Consider the following 4,357-nt stretch of genomic DNA (forward strand, 5'->3'; position numbering starts at 1 on the left):
GGGTCGAAGACGATGCAAAGAGCCGACCTTTCATTACATCTAATAATACTACACGCAGTTGGAACGCTCTGCCGGGAATCAATAAGCTTGTTGAACAGTCCGTGGGTGCTGGTTGTCAATGCTTACGTTGTTGGTTTGTGCTCCTTGCTGTTATGGTGGTGTTGGTGGTGGCGTTGCATGCAGGTCACCATATCATCTCTCCGACTCCTCACGTGACGCTAACCCCCACACAATGACACACACACACACACACACACACACACACACACACACACAGGAGTCCCCGCGCGGAAATGGGTGTTTCATGCACTATTTATACTTATCGTCCACGCCATAGCCAGTCTGGTGCCGTCCGCCGGTGGTGAACCGTATCGATCAACGTACAAAAAACTTACAAATGAAGAGAAAAAAAAATACTGTATGTATGTAGTGACATAGTGTATGTCGAGGATACTGTTTGGAGAGGCGCTGTGTGAGGAGGGTGACCACAGTAGAGCAGGCCATCGTCAACCTCCCCTCCTTGAATCAATGGATGGCGCGTGAGGTGTGTCTTACCACCGCATCATTACAGCTCAGCACTCAAGCTTCAGACGTGGATAAGGGAGACAAATGTGGCGTTTAAGGGAGATGATGGGGGAGGGAGGTAAAATTGAAAGGAAAGTATGGGAACTGCAGCGAGGACAGCGTGTTGGGTTTGGGCCCAGGAGACTCAGACATTGGTGGTGGCACAGTGTCCGTGGCAGCGGTGGTGGCAGTGGTTGTGGTGGTGGTGGTGGTGGTGGTGGTAGGGTTGGCTGTTGTAGATGTGTCACATAGGTGTTCCCGCGCCGCCCCGTTTGTTTGTTTAAATTTTATGGGTTTTCCTGAGGACCTTCGTGTTGTTTTTGGTCTCTGTAGGCCGAGGTCATTCGCGCGTGAGTGTTGTTTCAGGAGTGTGTGTGTGTGTGTGTGTGTGTGTGTGTGTGTGTGTGTGTGTGTGTGTGTGTGTGTGTGTGTGTGTGTGTGTGTGTGTGTGTGTGTGTGTGTGTGTGTGTGTGTGTGTGTGTGTGTGTGTGTAGCTGTTGTGTTTGTGGGTCGGTGGGTGTCACGGGGGGCGCGGTGTGGTCCCTCTGTGTCGTGTTGCTCGATGTGCCGTGTTTCTTTCTCGCGTCTGTCTGTCTGGCGTGTTTACGAGCAGCCGGGTGAGCGGTGTTTTGGTGGCGCGAGGCGGTGTGTTGAGCGCGGCGGTGTTTTGTCACGCCGGCAATTACTCTGAAAACTCTTTGGATTCGTTTATCAGGATTTTTTTTGGCGACAATTCTTTCATGCTTCTCTTTGAATTTGTTAATTGGATTTCTCCGTAACTTTTTTTTTTTTTTTTTTGTTTCATGTTACGTTGGTTTTATTGTTCTTTCCGTGTTGTGTACCTAAAGTTTATTCACATGGTTAGCTGTAGTGTTGATGTGAAAAAAAAGATGGAGTTGTGACAGTATGATTCATAGTAATCAATCACAGTTACTTAAATCATGTAAACTACCAATAATTCAGCGGGAGGCAGCTGCATGTTTGACTCCCGCCTCTGTGCTGTGTTGAAGGTACGAACCCTTGTATTGGCAGTGAAAAAAGGTTCGTATAAATAAGTTTGTTTCCTCTGCCTCACCTTGGAGTTATCGCTGTAATCAACACCAACAACACTCTACGATCTTCGTCTCCCTCTGGCCCGCGACATCCCGCAGCAGTTACCGTGATGTCAAATGACACATGCCAGCCTTGTTTTGACAAGAAAAACATACCTGAATTTTTCTGCTGCGGTTGGGGTCATTAAGATAGCGTCAACAGATAAGAGCGAGCAAGGTAATGAGTGAGGGAGTAGATATTCTCGACACGTACAAGTGGCCCGCCTTCCCGCTGGCCCAACACTTACTCGTTCACCCGCTCTTGAATAAACACCGCCCAGTATTTCATATCGAGCGACAGCGCATGCGTCAGCTCTCCGCCTCCTTGACTATTTCAGAACCGCAGAATTAGCCTCATTTACTTGGCTGGTTTATGATACGGCAAACAGGTGGGCGCGACACACCCTGACACAGGTGTAAACCTCTCCTAGGAAGCCTTAAACATGTCTAGAGGCCAACATTTTGCACTCATCAACAACCCTGTAATCACCGTGCTTATCTGGTGAAGCGACAGCGATCATAGAGCACCCTGGCGGTGACTCAGACCAGGGCGTTGAGTGAGACGGCCCCGCTGAGCGCCTCATTATCTGGTAATAATTTGGAAATGTTGTTAAACCAAGATAGATCGACTTGGCGCCGGGCATGTCGCCGGCACCAGTTGCCACACTCCGCTCGTGGGCGAGATTTACGGCATCGTTTGAGTGAGTTATTGTTTCCAGTTGGCTTTAACTCGACTAACACGCCACCCAGCACCTGAGTGGGCATGGCGGGGTGCACTACCACAACCTTTTATCTACCAGAGACAAGCTAACTATCTGAAATAACTCACTGACATATTAACCACTTGCTACACACCACCACCACCACCGCCACCACCACATGCCGGAGCAGTTTTGTCGCCCAGCATGTCAGGGAGAGACGTCAGCTTTCTTTACTTCCCTCCCTATTTTTTTCCCCTTCCCCTTTAGCGTGGAGTGGAGTGGAGTGAAGCGAAGGGAGGAGAGAGTGAGGGGATAATGACGACGAGGAGGAGGAAGGGAGAAGGAGGAGACAAGGAGGGGACTAGACGGGCGCTGTGAAGCATGGTGACACTTATTTACATTGACTTTTTTAGTGGAGGTGTGGGAGGGAGCGAGTGTCTGGGTGAGCAAGGGAGGCATTAGGCCGTGCACAAGTCAGACATGATGTGGCGGCGCGGATGGTCATGTGAAGGATTTAAGACCTCAATAACTCCTCACCAGATGCATATTCTCGCCAGGGCTGCTATACGGCGGACACGTTGCTACACTGTTCATCTCGGCAGCTTCGTTAGAGAGAGAGAGAGAGAGAGAGAGAGAGAGGGTGCCTGAGGAGGGGCGTGTGAACCTTCAAAACGCACTGAGGGAGTTTAATCTAAATTACTCTATTTGTTTTCACCACCGGTTGTCAGGGATGGATAAGACTGCGTGTATATATGTGTATGTGTTGGTAGCGAGGGTGATGGGGAATGTTTTACGCGACGAGAATAAGCTCCTTAGTCTAGAGGCGAGAGACAGAAGAAAGGGAGGAGGAATGAGTGCGGTGGAGTTTGAGGAAAGGAAAGAAAAAGTAAACAAGATAAAGAACAGAGTTAAGAATAAGGTGAGGAAGATGGCGAGGATGTGAGCGGATGTGGATGAATAAAATAGGTGATTGTTGACACAGACATGGCAACAGAGAGAGAGAGAGAGAGAGAGAGAGAGAGAGAGAGAGAGAGAGAGAGAGAGAGAGAGAGAGAGAGAGAGAGAGAGAGAGACGAACAAATAGATAAGACAAGCGAAGCAAGGCACACAAACTTTCAAGGGAAGTAAAACGAGAAAAAAAAAAAACAAAGAGACAAAACAGACAGAAATAAGATGTATACTAATAGCGAAGCACACACACACACACACACACATACACACACACAGAAACAACACTAATGGGCAGAAAAAGAAAAGAGACACAAACAAACACATAACTACCACGTTGCTCAGAAATACCTCTAGTCATGAGAAAGAGAGAGAGAGAGAGAGAGAGAGAGAGAGAGAGAGAGAGAGAGAGAGAGAGAGGAGAGAGAGAGAGAGAGAGAGAGAGAGAGAGAGAGAGAGGGCGCAAAAGTAAGCAAGAAGGTAGTAAAGCAGCCAGCACTCGAGCGTTTTACAAGCTACAATAACTCAGCCTCTTATTGCTAGGAATTCCTCATAAATAATGGAGGGTCCCCTAGCCTCGGCGGGGAAGGGAAATGGGAGGAGAGCGGAAGGAGATGGGAGGGAAAGTGAATGTGAGAGAGAAAGGAGAGAGGCAGCTTCTTAAGTACTACTGACTCTACTACTACTACTACTACTACTACTACTACTACTACTACTATTATTATCACACACACACACACACACACACACACACACAAAGTTACTCTAGTTTATGTACATTTAAAATTTGCGGTCAAGTGTGGTTTGCGCAAAAAAACAAGTCACAAAAAAAGGGAACATAGAACCAAACGCCAATTAAAATGGAATGTGTTGTATCTACTCTCTCTCTCTCTCTCTCTCTCTCTCTCTCTCTCTCTCTCTCTCTCTCTCTCTCTCTCTCTCTCTCTCCCCTCACGCGCATAAATGGTAACAAGGCTCCCTCCATAATGCACGAGTGTGATACCAGCTTACTGTCAAATTATGCAAGCCAAACAAACATTTCTCTGCCTAGTT

This window comes from Scylla paramamosain, chromosome 3 (genome assembly GCF_035594125.1).
Source record: "Scylla paramamosain isolate STU-SP2022 chromosome 3, ASM3559412v1, whole genome shotgun sequence".
Lineage (NCBI taxonomy): Eukaryota > Metazoa > Arthropoda > Malacostraca > Decapoda > Portunidae > Scylla > Scylla paramamosain.